At 37.6% G+C, this 18,321-nt stretch overlaps 1 protein-coding gene across 1 annotated transcript in view; it reads left to right on the top strand.

Moving 5' to 3' along the window:
* Nucleotides 1–18,321, top strand: part of LOC117304814 (laminin subunit alpha-2-like) — a 97,218-nt gene that overhangs the window by 63,234 nt on the left and 15,663 nt on the right. The window lies entirely within an intron of this gene.

Genomic DNA, 18,321 nt, shown 5'->3' on the forward strand with positions numbered 1-18,321 from the left:
CCCCATAAATATGTGCACAGTAAATTAGACGGCGGTTTGTTTAAGTATCGAGTTAGTACAGTTATCCTAATTTATTAATACTTGGTATGCGTTTGATTAATGAGCTTCAGTTTTCAAAAGCATTTTTATGCTAATTTTCGGGTGAAATGTTTGGTTTCAATCCTGTTTTTCATCGCAATTTCATACTGAACAGATTCTTCCCCTATCGTGTGGTGTCTCTCTACAGTTGTGTATAGGTTAAAACAAAAATATTATTAATTTCTTTATTCGGGTGAACATTGTTTCCTAGTATATACCACATACAGTGTTACTTGTCATTTGATTGGCGAGAAAGCCACAATCTTTTTCGTTATTTTGCCATGCATACTACTGCAATGCTCCAAAGTTTAATATATCGGAGTCCAATATAGTTAATATTGTCGGTTGCTTTGCCATTTGTTCCCAAAATAATCGATCCTTGCCCCTTTCTGAATGAGGCATGGTCGTGGCACAGTGGACAAGGTTAGTGTTTACATTTTGTCGTGCGTAATACTGCAATGCTCCTAAATATTATATTTCAGTCTAATGCTACCAGTAGCCTACTATTAATTGCTTTGCAGCTCTGTTCTCAAAATAATAGTTCTTTGTCCTTTTCCGAATGAGGCACGGTCGTGGCACTGCGGACAAGTTAGATGTCTATACATGGTGTCCTCCACTTGGTTAATAGAAGGGGGGTTTCAGAATTTCCAGAGTGTCATCATCAGTCGACAAGTTTCCGTGTCTGTTTTGTGTTTGACAAGGATCTAGATTGGCTTTTCCATTTTTACTTGACTTCCCTCATATGAAATAAAATAGTCCAGATTTCACTCAGTGATTATATTCTGTGACAATGAGCTCAAATGGGACAAATGTTTGTGTATCAAAGTTATCTATCTTACTGGAACAAAATATACTGTTTTTACTCTATACACAGTATCAGTATAGGATACAACTGAAATATTGTTTTTCAGGGGTGCAAATCTTTCAAATCAATAAACAAACATTTAATAGTAATAATAATAAAGACATAAAGTGCGAAAAGCCTCTAAGCGCATAAAGTGAACAATAAATAAACAATGAGAGAAAGATACAAATTACAAACAAGCAGTTTTAAACAAATGAGTTTTTAACAGAGACTCAAAACATTGTAAAGAACTGGCCTGGTGAATATGCACAGGAAGTCTTTGCAAAGAAATGATGCGGCATATGAACAAGATCTGTGGCCATAAAAATATTGAAGAAGCTCATTGCATAAAATGGAGTACACATTGGTTTTGTAACCAAGTTGTGAAAAGCTCATCAAAGTATGTTATCACCTTTAAAATCATTTCAAACGAATATACTGCCCAAAAATTGCTTTCAAAATGTCACGATTGCTCTGAAAACAGCAGCCCAAGGCAAACACAATTAAGACACAGTGGAAAGCAGACATGGTGATTAGGACAGTTCAATCAATTTCAACTTACAAAATAAACACCATTGTAACAAATGCCCCAAGTTGACGTCAATAATTGTTTGTTTGGGAACAATAGGAAAGCAAAAAAGACAATACTTTAAAAGAAAGTTTTGATCAAATATCTCAAAATACAAGATGAACTAAATGCTTGTAAAGGAGAAAAAAGAGAGAGTAAAACAGACAAGAGAGGTTAACGTTTCAAAATACTAGTTCAACGTTAAATATTAAGAAATAGCCCAGATTGATTCAAGTAATTTGTGAGTGGAGTAAAGCAGATGACTTCAAAGTAGGGTATACCTGGTGATTGGTTCAAATACTAATGACCATAAAAACTCACTAAGTCAGAAGCCCTGAAGCTGTTGACTGAGAGAAATTATTCCCTTCTTAGGGAGGTGGTTTTAAAGAGAGAGTGATTCAAAAACATTTCAAGAAACAATTCTGAGATTGTGTAGTGTATTCAAATTATGGATTTTCCTCCTGCGTCAACATAACCCCTTCAGATATTCGGTATTATCTAAAAAATTCTACCATCTTTTGTAATGAGATTATAACAGGTTATAATTGCATTGTATATTTTTTTGTAGAGGTGCTATAATGAGCAGAAAATATTGCTTAACAATTTTCTGCTCAGCAGAAATGAGCAGGATACCAGTCATAATTGGTACATGTGACATGGTAGTTTGGCCGGTAACCTTATTCTGGTAAGCATAACTTTGTTGTGCTTAGCTGGTTGCTATGAAATTGGGCCCAGATGTATGCAAAATTTATCGCCTGATGTCTGAAGATGATTTATTTGAGATACGACAGTCTTGCACTTATCCGATGGTTCAATTTGTAATTTGACTATCCTCTTTTGATGACAAAATGTAATCTTGTTGATCAAAGCCGGCAAACATAGCTATTTCTACCTCCATGATCTTAGTAAGGTTAAAGGCAGTGGACACTATTGGTAATTGTCAAAGACTAGTCTTCACAGTTGGTGTGTCTCAACATATGCATCAAATAACAAACCAGTGAAAATTTGAGCTCAATCGGTCATCGAAGTTGCGAGATAATAATGAATGAAATATTACCCTTGGCACACGAAGTTGTGTGCGTTTAGATGGTTGATTTCGAGACCTCAAGTTCTAAATCTGAGGTCTCGAAATCAAATTCGTGGAAAATTACTTCTTTCTCGAAAACTATGGCACTTCAGAGGGAGCTGTTTCTCACACTGTTTTATACCATCAACCTCTCCCCATTACTCGTCACCAAGAAAGGTTTTATGCTAATAATTATTTTGAGTAATTACCAATAGTGTCCACTGCCTTTAAAGTCTGTGATAAGTGCAAGTATGTATTAGTACGATAGTGTCCAGTGTTTCGTGGCTCATGGTCGGAGTGTAGCGGAGAATGGCTTCTTGGTTATGTAACCATTGCCGGATGGGGTTACCATGGCATCATTATAATAATTATTATCGATTCATTAAAAGTCAAGTATGCAGCCCTAAGGCAGAATTGTGTCGATACTACGGAACACTACAATTCAGAGAGAGAGTATTAAATTAACAAGTTATGAATATGACCAGGAAAGGGCAATGAAAAATTCGGAAATAAGAAATAAAAAAATATCAATTTGTAATTTTTAAATTTTTGTGTTAAATAAAATGTAAGGGCTGATGAAATCCTTTAGAAAAATAAAATAAAAAAATAAATTTTGTGCAAAAAAATAAATAAAACATCCCAGAAGTTATTTCTCTCCCATCCCTTGATTTGTGCACACTCGTTGCTTATTTTGATGGCTTCAATTGAAATAAGCAAGTGTGATTTTTTTTTTTTTTTTGGGGGGGGGGGTCTTAATTGGCTATTTTCTTCTGCCTAGCATTTAAATGGATTGATAATCACTATTCAGATAATGTGCTTGATTCTTAAATATAGATTTTGTAATGAAGATCACAGGAATACTGTATCCTTTATTTTTCAGGATTAAATCTCAAGCATAACATTATTAAATTCTAAATTCATAATTTATGGTTGCAAAGTTTCATAAACCATGATTTCTTCTCGCCTCCTATGATTAGTATTCCTCAACTAGTTAAAAGAGTAAATTATCTTTGTTGAATACTATTAAAGGGACACGTTGCCTTGGATCGGGGCGAGTTGGTCTATGAAAAGCATTTTGAAACCGAGTCCACAAAATGGCTGACCGTCTTAGTTCGCAACATAAAAGGAAAACCACGCAATTTTGAGGCTAATTTGTGCAGATCGTTATATTATACTTAACAAACAACTTTCTAACCATATGCATTTCATAACAAAAGGTTTCAAACGCTTTGTATAGACCAACTCGCCCTATCTAAGGCAACATCCCACGTGTCCCTTTAAAGAATATTTTTGTCACAATTTCCAATCTTCTGCGTCTGTAAATTGCTATGAAATTACAGGACATTGATCATCCTCAGTATTTAATATGGAAATCTGACTTAAATCAAGCAAAGCTTTTATGAAATGTTTATTGTATTGCCGAAGCAGTGGTATATGAAAGGCCAGATGATGCAAAGCAAGGCCTAATGACTCATTAGGGACTAATTAGCTTTAGAAAATAATCACCAAGACTATTTTTTAATGCCCACCTGGGTGCACAAATACTGCTGTAGAGTGGTAACGTCGTGCTTACACACAAAAATGAAATTGATAATGAATTTCGGTCAGCGAAATTACTGAATTTTAGTCAGTAAAATTAAAAATATTTTGTTGGCAAATTGACTCAGTTTTAGTCGGGATGCCAATTTAAAAAGAAAAATTGATACAGTGCTTGATTTGCCAACTTGGGCCCCAATTTACAGCTGTAAATCTTTGCAGATCTTCTAGTTTTCAAACTCAAAATTATTTTTATTTTTCACTGACAAAATATTGCATTGATAACAAAATTGTCCAAAACTGTTACCTCAATTAAATTGTTCAATCTATAATTCACAAAAGGGACACTTATTTTTTAGTTTTTTTTTTTACTTAAGAAACAATGTACACTTATGAATATGTCTATGTACTTATAACAAAGATTAATTATTACAGATCAATGCACTCACAATTTTTAATGGCTATTGATTATTTTTAGAGTTCATACCCCCCCCCCCCCCCCCCCCCCCCCCGCTTAATAAGAACGTGTCAAGAAACCTTTAGAGACCATATCCATTGACTAATGACTAAAACCTTCAAAGCAACCCATCAGCGTCGCATTCCATTTCCGGAACAGTTAGAAAAGAGAACCTGCATAACAAATATGCAGTAATTAATAACTTCATTATATTATGCTAGACATCTTGGGGGGGGGGGCTGGGATGAAGCTTAAACCGTCGGTCGTCCCAATTAATGACTGACGTATGGGTTGAAAATCAGAACCTTTGGCAAAATTTGTGCAAATTATTGATAAAGTCGTTACTGTTTTCAGCAAGTTTCAAGACCTAACTGGTAATGGTTTCGTAATTAATATTTCAATAAGCATGACCAATGTATTGCTAGATTTTTACCAGTTAGTGTTTCCACGAATAATTTATCACGTAAGCCTTAGGGTTCACACTTTCCGCGAACGCCATACAAATTTTGACGTCACAAATCGGAGACAAAATTTCGCATCATTTGTATGAGCTGAAATCCTGCGAAACGTTCACTGCGGAATTTGCTGTGAAACATTCGCTGGGAAACATTCGCGGCCAAACATTCGTTGCGAAAACAGCCCTGTGACGTCAAGATTCGTATCGCATTTGCATTTGCAGGAAGTACGAGTGAGGCTTTATCCATTGAAGACATAGAGCTGGCACAGTTTCAAACATGCAGGATATGACTTTTGTTTGTCCATGAAGTGACGTATCTACTGACTTTATTAGTTTACCATTTTCACAAGGCAATGTTTTAATTGGTTTGTACTTGTCGCTTTGTGTGCACTTCTCTTTTTGTTTTGTTTTTCACAAAGTGACGTAAATCTCATCAAAACAGGAATACCACTCTGGAGGTTTTCAAACCCTATAGAGCAGTGCCAAATTACATGGCTCTGCTTACCGCCAAACTCTGCGCTTATAATCATCACTCTCTGCTTGCACGGCAAGCACCAAAGTTCTTTGCTAGCCTTGTAAGCGTAGAATGACTGGTAATGTTGAGTACGCTTGAGCACAAGCCAAAATTCCCCCGCTAACCTGTGAAATATGCTAGACGAAAGCGCATAATTCCCTGCTTCTGTAATCCTCCATTCTTTGCTGACTGTGAGCAGAGCCATGAAGTTGTGGCCAAGTTTACCCAAATTTAACATCATAAAAGCATATTTAATATATGGTATTTAACCAAAATGATCACAGTAGAGTCAAAAGTCTATTTCTATATGTTTCCCATGGGTCTGTTATTTCACCTCTCTTAACGCCTTAAATATCAGTCTTGATAACACATGTTTTAGCGTCTTTAGTCACAGATTGACACCTGTTTTAATAATCAATTATTTTTTCCACAACAAAAACAAATGACAAGTTTGTTGCTTTTGATAAATAGTCATTTAATTTTGTATTAACATAATTACAATAATTATTTACATAATTATACAATATGCAAATCCTGAGGTGATATCACACATCACATTAACATTTATAGGCAGACCCTAAAATTTATTGTACATTGCTCTTACACAATTCAAAACGTTTCTATTTTAAATTGGGTCTAACTGTGCGCAGAATATTCTTAACCCATCAAAAAGGGGGGAAACAAAATATTATGTACAATACATGGCAGGCCTGGAGTATACACGCATGCCACGGGGGCCATGGCAGCCACTGCCCTGGGTGTTAGCCTTGGTGGTCCTTCAAATGTTTCCCATTGACTTTAAGATTTTTCAAAGGAACATGCCCAACCTCGTTCCCAGGGGTGATCGATCTCGCCGTGCCATTTTTTCTTAGCATGCCTTGCTCAATCATAACCCCTGGAAGTGTAACTCCAAAATATCCAAATATAAGGGATATTACAATTAGTCCTGTGGTTGATCCGTTCTGTGTTGGGCGTTAGTCGCGCACACGCTGGATGTTATAAAAGTCATAAACTTGCCTTGGCGTTCAGTGTTGCGTGACACAACAAAAGTGAATACGTACATCTTTATACGCACGCGTTTGGGCGTATAGAGCTTTTTGGAGACACAGCGTTTCAAATTTTGCACGTATATGATAGCCAATCAAAGACACGGATCAGAGTTTCCCTCCAAGGGGTTAGAGACGTACGCAGAGGTAGCATGATACGGCGTGCTGCCCATGGTAGCGAGGTTGGAACATGCCCTATGCAAAATGAAAATGGCCTTGCCCTTTCAATTGTGAAAGTCCAGGGTTAGGGCCTCGAGAGATGGGATTAATTTGTTCCTTGGATGATCATTCAGGATTGAGACCAAGCTACATGACATTAACTTCTGGGAAAATTATATCTTCCTTTGAAGAAACAATACAGTGATGGTAAATTAATAATGGCTTGATAATGAGCCACATGCTGCTAATCAAGGCCTAACTTCTTATTAGGGAAATCCATTCAGGATATGAGCTAAGCTTCTTGGAGTATGACCAAGATTGGGTAACAAAAACGGGGAAAAAAACCTTAATTTTAGGAAGGAAAAATTACTGGATTTCTGGTCAAAATTAGTGAATTTTAGCAAGCAAAATTACTTAATTTTACCTAGCAGCAAAAAAAAATACATCAGAGTACTAAATGTAAAGACTAGAGTGTAATTTGTTGTTACTGACTGTAGCCAAATGTAGCTGAAGTTGTGTAAAGCTTAAAGCCACTGGACACATTTTGTAATTACTCAAAATAATTATTAGCATAAAACTTACTTGGTAACGAGCAATGGAGAGATGTTGGAAGTATAAAACATTGTGAGAAACGGCTCCCTCTGAAGTAATGTAGTTTTTGAGAAAGAGGAAGTTTCTCACTCAAATAAGCCTTTTATTATGGGTCTGAACTCACACAAATTAATGCAACAAGGGTGATTTTCCTTTCATTATTTTCTGTCATTTTTGATGACCATTATTGAGCCCAAATTTTCACAGATTTGTTATTTTATGCATATGTTGGGATACAACAAGTGAGAATTCTGGTCTTTGACAATATTACCAAATGTGTCCAGTGCCTTTAACTCTCACTGAGGTTCACTGATTAAAAGAGCATCGACAAATAGATCAAAGAGCAGAAAATCAGGTGGGAAAAGCTAATAAAATTAATAAAGCTAATTGGCAAGAGGCTGGATAAATGGATCAAAAACAGGAAGGAAAACAACCCAATTCTGGAAATAGAGTTATGCTTTTATCAGCCTCCATTTTGTTTGGTGTTGTTGTTTTCTCTTGAATAAAATATTTGGACAATGAGATAAAATTAACTTGGAGAAACACTTTCTCTCAAAATACTGGAACAAAAATATTACTAAATGTTTTGTTACATCACAATGAGTGAGGAAGTGACATTAATTTCACATTGATTACAAATGTGTGTATTTAACAAAAAAACTTTAGCAAAACAGGAGTGTAGTATACATAGTACACATTAATCAGCATCGGATAAAGAACACTGATGTGTATTAGAGGCACTGGACAAAATATATATTAGCTTAAAAACACCCTTGGTGACGAGCAACAGAGAGCTGTTGATAGTAATAAAACATTGTGAGAAATAGTCAACAGTGTCAATAGCGTCATCAAGAGTGTGGCAATCAATGCGTACAAGAATTACAGCACCACTGTTTGTAAAAGAAATTGCTCAATTTTGGTGGGTTGGTTTTTGTTGTTGTTGAACTGAGGCCCTGAACTCATTTGGTTACGGGGGACCGGGTGGGAATGGAACCGATGCCCTCCTTATATGTCGTTTCATTGGATTTGTGCTTTGCGTTTTCAAACGTCCAATTAAACAAATGGGAATAAATATATCAAACTTGAGAAAATACTCAATATACTTGAGAAAATATAATGTAAAATTTGGAAAGAAAAAACCCCACATTAAAACACTTGGACATTAAATACAGTGTACACTATTGGTAATTGTCAAAGACGAGTCTTCACAGTTGGTGTATGGCAACATATGCATAAAATAACAAACCTGTGAAAATTTGAGCTCAATCGATCATCGAAGTTGCGAGATAATAATGAAAGAAAAAACACCTTGTCTCACGGAGTTGTGTGCTTTCAGATGCTTGATTTCGAGACCTCAAATTCTAAACTTGAGGTCTTGAAATCAAATTCGTGGAAAATTACTTCTTTCTCGAAAACTACTCCACTTCAGAGGGAGCCATTTCTCACAATGTTTTATACTATCAACCTCTCCCCATTACTCGTCACCAAGAAAGGTTTTATGCTAATAATTATTTTGAGTATTTACCAACAGTGCCTATTGCCTTTAACATACATTAATTTCATTAGAAGTTTAACAACAATACCTTTGACTATAATGATCAAAGAGAAACTCTTAAAACATTTCATTTGGGTAATTTCAAACTCCTAACACTCGGGTTAAAAAAAAAAAAGGGTGTAAAATAATGTGGTTTTTTTTTTAAATCATTCAAAGTAAATTTTGGTGTGTTTTTCTCAACTTACCAATAATTGGTTCTGTACATCTCACACAAGTATTTTTCAGAAATCTTGGAAATTCAGGAATGGGGTTACAAATTATCTGTACAAAAATGGACAGATTCATTTGTTTCTCACTAACAGGGCATTAAATACAACATCATTTTATACCATAAAGAGGATTAAAAAGACTTGTAATATTGATTGTTTTTTAAGGGCTGTTTCTGTAAAAAAAATTAGTACATCACAAAAATGAATTGGACCCGAGACCCTCGTATTTAACAATTACATGGGCCTTTCAATATGAAATGCTTAGTATTTATTTACAGTGAGAGATCATCGGTGGTTTTTTCTCTGTTGTGAAAAATGTGTAGAAGTTTATCATCAACAGCCAGATGTGTTTTTGGACGGTTCTTTTGTGTCGCTCTTAAGTAATCTGCTCGTGTTGGAAAGTGTCCTGGTGCCATTTTCTTTGAATGGCAAAAGCGTCAGAACACGGTTTGGGGAATTCCTTGTCTTACAGCGGAGCAGCTTTCTAAAAGCATCCTGAAAGTCTTTATTGAATTTAGTGTACAATATGGGATTGATCATGGAGTTGAAGTAGCCAAGCCAGAGGAAGACGCTTTTCCAAAAGGAGGGTAAATCACAGTGCGCGCAAAACGGAAGTACAAGAGCGGTTATGAAGAACGGCAACCAACAGATGAGAAAGGTCCCAGTGACTATGGCTAGGGTCTTCACGGCCTTCTGCTCTCGACACGAGGCAAGGTGCCGACGCTGGCTCAATCGCTGCCGGATGAATGGTGAACTGGGAACTGAGAGGTGGCCTTTTTGCGGTGATTGCTGCTGATGTGTAGATAGAGAGACAGTTCTCTGGTGTACTGGCGAAAGTAAGATAGACGTCTGACTCACGGAGTAAGAGGTCGGCGATGTGGGAATAGGCGGTTTGGCGATCAAACCAGGACTTGACTGACGTCGTTGGCCATTTGAACGTGGAGGAGTTACATGTACATGTAGCTCTAGCGTTGAGTTGAGGCTCTCCTTCTCAGCAATGATGGGTTCACTGTTGGAGAGCCGTTTCAACATTGAGGCAAATCTTAGGGACATTTCACCGGCATTCGGGCGTCTGACTGACGAAAGAGAGGCGGAATCCAACGGTGTACTGACCAAATGTGTGCCGTGTATACGCTTGCGAGCTTCCACAAACATACGAATGTAGACGACCATCATTATTGTCATGGGGATAAAAAACGCACCGAATGTGGAGAATACCGTGTAGAGCCTATTTTGACTGATCACACACTGAGATGGATCTGTGTTCTCCGTCCGCCAACCAAAGAGTGGCGTTGCTGAAATCAGTAAGGAAATCACCCATACCGCAGCTATCATAACCAGCATGCGGGATGGGGTACGTTTCAATTTGTACTCCAAGGGTCTCGTGATTGCCCAGTACCGATCCAGGGCAATGACGCACAAGTTCAGGATGCTCGCTGTACAGCACAGGACATCCAAAAAGATCCAGAAATCGCAGACGACGGGTCCTAACGTCCACTCTACCGTGAGTTCCACAGAGAGGCTTAATGGCATGACCATCAAGCCCACCATGAGGTCTGCTACGGCCAGCGACGCGATAAGGTAGACAGGGGGTGTCTGGAGGGGTCGGTGCCTCCTTACGGCCGCCAGGATTAAGATGTTTCCAAAGAGGACACAGAAGATCATCAGGCACAATCCTACGACAAGCAGCACCTGTTTGATTGTGGTGCTCATTAAACTTGTCATGATTAGAGTTGTTGTGTTGTTTGTCTGAAAGACAGAATACGCTACTTCAGAACTCATGTTCTCCATCTTAGTTTCCACACTTTCTCCGATCATTTAAAATTAATTTGTGATCACAAATGCACAAATCGTAAATGGATTCTGACGAGGTTATGGAACAGTTCTCTTATCCATTTGGTGTTCCTCTCGACTGAGATCCAGTTTCACTGATGAAGCTTTTATAAAATTTGTATCACAACTTTGCCACATCATCAAACAAAATCTCTCTGGTCATTTCGCAGCTTGCTCCACTTTCAGACTTTTGTTGCTGTTTTTCAAAATGTGCTTCCAACAAGACTCTCTAGCTGCTCTCTCTCTCTCTCCTATCTGTGCAAATGGGCTTTCAGCTCTGATTCATTTCTGCATCTCCACTGCTTAAAGCGATCTTCTCATTTTGCCGACCAGATGGATTACAACTGATACGTTAACTCATGCCGCGATTCCTAGATGGATGTGATATTTATCTACCTCTCGGGTCCTTTAGAGAATGAACGACTCTTCTCTACTCACTAGCAGGTGTTTGTCAAATCATCTACCCGAAGTTAGCAATAGACGTCAAGTTACCTGATTTTGGTTATACATCCATCAAGATTTGATTCGCAAAGGAATATCCTGTAACTGTCCTCTTCATCACAGGAGCAGAGATTCTTTCAAATCCTCGGATAGATTGAGAGCCCCTGTTGATAAATAAACAAGATGACATTTTGAAGCTGTATACATTCATATATGCAATTGAAATCATATTGGAGGCAGGGCAGCTGGTTGTTGACTTGGTTTATAAAACAAACAACTACAAGCCAGCACGAGTATTATGGGCAGAGAGATGTGATCTGACATGCATATTACATGGTTTTTTTTCAAGTCTTCTCTGCAACACATGGTCGGGATGGTTTAAGTCATGCGTCACTAACCGTTAAGTGTCGCTGGCTTGTTCTCTTATTATGGTTTCTTATTCTGATCTGAGTGTACTGTTAAAAGCATTTAATACCCGACCAAAATAAACAACGCATGTTTAAAGGGAAGGTACACGTTTGGTAATTACTCATAAAAAAATTAACTTAAAAACTGACTGGGTAACGAGCATTGGAGAGCTGTTGATAGTATAAAATATTGTGGGAAACGACTCCCTCTGAAGTAAAGTGGTTTTAAGAAAGAGGTAATTTCTCACTGAAATAATAAAAGATTTCTAGCTAGAAGTCTTTTATTCTCATCTGAAAGCACACAATTTCGTCCAACAAGTGTGTTTTTTCTTTCATCATTTTCTTGCAACTTCGATGACCGATTGAGCCCAAATTTTCACAGGCTTGTTATTTTATGCTTATGATGGAATACACCAAGTGAGAAGAGTGGTCTTTGACAATTCCCAAACGTGTACCTTCCCTTTAAGTGTCGCTGACTTGTTCTCTTATTATGGTTTCTTATTTTGATCTTATAGTGTACTGTTAAAAGCATTTAATACCCTCAAAATAAACACTGCATCTTTAAGATGAATACAACACCACAGACTATGTAACCTTTGTTGCAAGAAAAGCAACCTTGTATAGGGCCTTTCTGCCGGCAAGATGTTTGTTTACGTTTGCGGCCACTGGCCAAAGTGCTAGAAAGTTACAATGGTGTGTGGGTGTTGTGGCCGAGCGGATAAGAGCACCGAACTCAAGCTCTGGTGTTTCTGTTCTGCAGAGGTGTGGGTTCGAATCCCGGTCATGAAACTTGTGTCCCTGAGTAAGACACTGCTCTCTTTACTAGACAGGGACTTTAGTAATAAGACCGAATCAACATGAGGAGACTTAGAATCAAAGTGAGAAAACGGTTTCTTCATCTACTCTGTTTGTTTGTTTGAACAAAAATCTAAGAGAAGATTGATCTCTTCTGTTATAGTGGGTAAAGTGAAAGATATTTGTGAGAATCGGACTCAACATTTGAACATCATTTTTTTGGAAACAAACATGTTGAGTTGTAAAGGAAAAAAAACAAGATCATGGACTTGTCCTGTCTTGAGTTTACTGACCCGACACTGAACAGCTGAAAAAGTTTTGAAATGTGCCGCCCCTTTCTTCCTATTGAAGGTGATAAAAATCGGACAGTGCTATCTCTTTAGAATATCTCTGCTGTAATGAATTTCCAGTATCCAGCCTGGATGTTAGAAAGCATGAATGAAGGTAGAGGCAGTATCTAGACTGATTGTTATATGAAGGCCATGACTTGAAAAAGGTTGTGTCGCTTGTATCTCCTGTTTTTCACTGCAAAAGTTATAACCTCCTCTTTTGAGTAGGGCAGATGTTTTTCTCCGTGTTTCTGATATCTTCCCATTGTTGTTTCTAAATGGTGTTATTATTACTGTTTGATTGGCTTTCACTGGATTTGTACACATTGTTGTGTTTACATTGTCTCTGCTGCGCCTTGAACATCTGTTAAGATTGATTTGGAGCATTACCAATACCTACTCTTATTATGATTTAAGGAATTCTGTTATTGATGATTGAAGTATGTAATGAAAAAGGTGTTTGGCTAGAGGGCCATCACAGATTTGACATTTTTTTAAAGGTATAAACTAGAAATTTGTAAACAATTTAAAATGGCTTGGTTGTTTGTGATCACTACCAATATTTGTATTCCCATATGTGTCTACCGATACTTGCAGCACTTTCTGAAATGTATTTCCTAAACAAGATTTTAACCCTAACATTATATGCAGCTGATTTAAAGCGAATGGTTTTAACGAGTCAACTCTCGAATAATTGATTAATAATGGGTAATACTATATGCAGCTATTTGAACACCCAGCAGGGTGGATATGTGCACATTACAAGTCTTATTATTATTATTATTATTATTATTATTACAACTGTGCACATGGAAATCAATCTATGCACTAAAATAACAGAGGTGGGCAGAGACAATGTAATTAATGTACATTGGCCATGTTCAGACGGCAGACTGAAAGTATACCCAAATCGTTTGAACTTTTACGATCAGCGGCGGCGGTCATGCAAATAAAACTATCTTGCCTTCAGACAGCCTGATATTGAACCCAATTCGGTTTATCTTCAGTTTTAAGAGGTCGCCCCGCTTCGTGACCCAATATCCCCTAAAAGATGAAAGATGCTTGCTTTCACAATTTATAAAATATGGCTTTTTACCCATACACCGATTCGCGATTTCACAGGCATATTACTCTGGTGGTGGTTGAACCCACGACCCTTGCAATTCTAGAGCAGTGTCTTACTAACTAGACTACCGAGATTGCCGGGTTGCTAGAGGCAGTTCGAATCCTATGTTCTGGCAGCGAGTACCGCAATGATATAATAGATGTTAAATTTGCATCGGGGATAAAGAATGTAAATTTTTCTTTTTTTACCTGTACACGATGTTTATCGGCAATGTATACTAATATTAATTTGTTTTATTTTTATTTATGGCTTGTTTGATTTACCCGTCTTGGGTCACCGGTCACATGTGAGGACTTAAAACTTAAGTTTTAAGAGATTTCAGACATGCAAAGTTAAAAAATTGAATGAGCTAAAACCGACTGTAGTCTTGTGTCTGAACGACCTCATTCTAATTACTGTACATCGAAGGCGACACTAATTTCCCCTGGGCTTCTTTGCATATTTCATTAAATATCTTGCGAGGACATTTTGGTTTGACCTGTTGGTTTATACACCTTCCAAATTGAGATATATTTTACAGTAATCTTATTTACGCAGTAGCTGTCCGTATGTTTTGCGGCGATTATTGATTACGTACTGCCGGCATGCAGGGGCATTCGGTTTTACGAGCAAGGCCCTCAAGTTGTGTTGGTTGTGATAATTGAGTTCAGTATTAAAACACACAGCAACAACTCTGACCAAGGCTAACTGATTTGTAGAGTTGCAAGTATCAAGTTTCAATTTGACAGCTGCCCCCTGTTTGTACTATTGTAATAAAATTAGTTCTTGCATCAACAACCTGAAAAAGCATGTGGACTTTAGGTCTACAGCTATACGGCTATGACTTTAGCCTTCGGCTATTAAAATATGATTTAGTTTTAACCTTACACCGATGTATAATTATTATTATATAACACCCAAGCAGATCCTTGCCATTTGATTGGAGGATTGTCCGTCACGTGATAGCAAATAAAAGTACCATTGCACGCTGAGTCACTCGCCGTGCTTTTTCGTTCCATCCGAAAAGTACCATTGCACGCTGGCACGCTGCCAGCGTGCAATGGTACTTTTCGGATGGAACGAAAAAGCTGAGTAAAAACATCACTGCGTGCGCGTGTCTTTGGTAACGCAGCAGGTGTTACTGCAAGAAGGCATAGTAAAATTACTAGCATTCGGCTTCTACAGTTGAAATTGTTTGTTTTGAAAGTTGTTTCTTTCAATCAAAATGACAAAGTTCTACTTGGATGTTACATAAAACAAATAATGAATGTTTTTCATTCGTGCAATGGTGCGAATATGTTCATTCGTTGAAAGCTGGAATGTTCCATTCAACTCGGCTCCGCCTCGTTGAATAGAACATTCCATCTTTCAACTCATGAACATATTCGCACCATTGCACTCATAAACATTCATTATGTGTATATTATTATTACAAAAATACTTCCAGATGGGCTAGTAGAAACAAAAGCAAAATAATTACTGTGGTCCATAGACCTGCCTCCCCACATCTGGTTGTAATACCAGTAATAAAACAATAATATAAAATATGTATTAAACAATTTATGTACAAAAAGATAGGAAAGTTAACTATAAATAAAACATGTCTATGTACATCAAAAGTTGGCAACTAAAACACAAAATAATTTAAAGCATGGACTATGTGGGAGTAAAACCAGTTTTAGTGAGCCTCTATACTTTCGAGTTCTGAGTACGTACACACAGGTGTGAGGGTAAAAACCATTTAAATTCTTTTTCCTGATGTAAAAAAAAGTGTATTTTTAATTTGTATTGGACACTACTTAATAGGTTTTCAATGTAGGCTTGTGCAACACCCAAATATAGCCCTTAAAGGCAGTGGACACTGTTGGTAATTACTCAAAATAATTATTAGCATAAGACCTTTCTTGGTGACGAGTAATGGGGAGAGGTTGATGGTATAAAACGTTGTGAGAAACGGCTCCCTCTGAAGTGCCATAGTTTTCGAGAAAGAAGTAATTTTCCATGAATTTGATTTCGAGACCTCAGATTTAGAACTTGAGGTCTTGAAATCAACCATCTCATTAAACGCACACAACTTCGTGTGACAAGGGTGTTTTTTCTTTCACTATTATCTCGCAAGTTCAGTGATGAGCTCAAATTTTCACAGGTTTGTTATTTTATGCGAATGTTGAGACACACCAACTTGAAGGCTAGTATTTGACAATTACCAATAGTGTCCACTGCCTTTCAATGAAGCCTGAACTATAGTGAAGATCCAACATGGTACCAAAATATAGCCTGGAATACATTATGTATGACGGTGAGGCTATCGTTTGGGTTTGGGCCAGTCTTAGGTTTCAACCTAAAGCGCCACTATGACGAAAAATTGAGATGCTTGATTAATTGGAAAAAAAGAAAGAAATTAACTTCCCATTGACCCGAGGCTTTCAAAAACCCAACAATAGCCAACCAGTCCACACCACTGCCCATTAATAGTTACTCAAAGTTAGTAACACTGAAAATGCCTTCCGGGTCTTCTCCTTGCAGGCATGATATCCTTCCTACTTGAGACTGATTTCCAACTTGTTTGCCTTTTAAAATACTGTGATTGAAAAGTCTATTAAATCCATGTACATGTAGTCAGCCCTTGTAACTCAATACAATGTTCATACTTTTGTTTTCAAAGACTAAATATTTTGTCTGCAGCAGCATCCTTTTCTCTATTATTTTGGGGTAGAATTTTGCTGTTAAAGGCACTGTACATATACATTATACAAAAATATACGTTAGCAAAAAATCTTACTTGGTAATGAGTCATGGGGAGCTGTTGAGAAACGACTCCCTCTGAAGTAAAATAGTTTTTGAGAAAGAGGTAATTTCTCACTAAAATAATTAAAGACTTCTGTCCAGAAGCCTTTTAATCCTATCTGACAGCACACATTTTTTGTACAACAAGGGTGTTTTTTCTTAATTCATTATTTGCTTGCAACTTCAATGATCAATTGAGCCCAAATTTTCACAGGCTAGTTATTTTATGCAAAATTATGTTGGGATACACCAATTGAGAATACTGGTCTTTGACGATTACCAAACGTGTTCAGTGCCTTTAACGAGGCTGATCCATTGTGTGATGAAAGCACAATTGTATTGGTTTTAGTCACTAGTTATACGGATTTATCTGCCTAATGATAATTATATGAGACATTCTCAAGGGGAGGGCAATTTGTGTGTTATGTAAGATTGAAGTAGATGTTAATAAGGGGAAGGTTAAACGCTTTGCTAACCGCTCTGTAAGTAATTGCAATACAATCTTAGTACAGCAGCCTCCGATGGTATAAAGCAATTTTTTAGAATCATTTCTCTTTGAAGTAAAGTAGGTGGAAACAAGAGATCAGTTTTTATCACCCAAAATTTGCTGAGAAATGTTACTGTCAGTTATGTCTGAGATGGTTTACTCCAATTTTGGGTTATTCTTCCTACGTGGACAAAAACCACTCTACAATTGTATAAGGACAAAAATCACAAAGTTAAAACTAAAAAAATTAGTGATTTTTCTTACCTTGAGAAATGCAGCTCGTGATCGTAGAGAAATTCCTCTGAAGCTTAGGGAGGAGGGGGGGGGGGGCAGGGGTTTACAGTTGTCTCTCTTTGGAATTTAAAATCAAGCCAACAGAGTCCGTCATTGATTCAGCAGGAAGGCTGTGTAAAGATGTTGCGCTTAGAAACAACTCCCTATCTAAGATGCAGACGTGAGTGACAGTCTGAATATACCCGACACATTGTGATGTTTCCTCCCTTTCTGTCATGGCAAATACACTCACCGCCTCGTCAGGTGCATTGGTGCCGCATGTCCGGACAACAGTTAATTAGAGATCTGGCTTTATACTTGACAACCGAAGGCCGACTTAAGGCAGGCCCTCCAGATTTAAATATAGTTCACACATTGATCAAAATCAACAATCAATGGATCTGTAATGTGATGAGAACGCAATCATGAAACATCTGGCAGGGGAGCCTCAGCTTGCACCTACACGAAGCGCTAATTACATCGTCCTATGTCTGAGATAACTGCAACTGATGTACCCTTGTGCTCATACACCACTATTTACGTTGGTCTTCAGATGATCTCTCTGACCATCATAGAGACACTTCTAACCCTTACAAACTATTGTTTGTCCTTTTTATGTTCAGCGGGAAACAAAAATCAGTGATTTAAATGTTCCCCATATTACCATGATACTGTGTGCACCGCTCGACCAATCACAGTGCTCAGAAACAGTTTCTCGACTTGCCGATTATCAAGCGGGGGTGTTCGCAGTTTATCGGAGGTTTTGGATAGCTTAAAATATATC

This window comes from Asterias rubens, chromosome 21, assembly GCF_902459465.1.
Source record: "Asterias rubens chromosome 21, eAstRub1.3, whole genome shotgun sequence".
In the NCBI taxonomy this organism is placed as follows: domain Eukaryota; kingdom Metazoa; phylum Echinodermata; class Asteroidea; order Forcipulatida; family Asteriidae; genus Asterias; species Asterias rubens.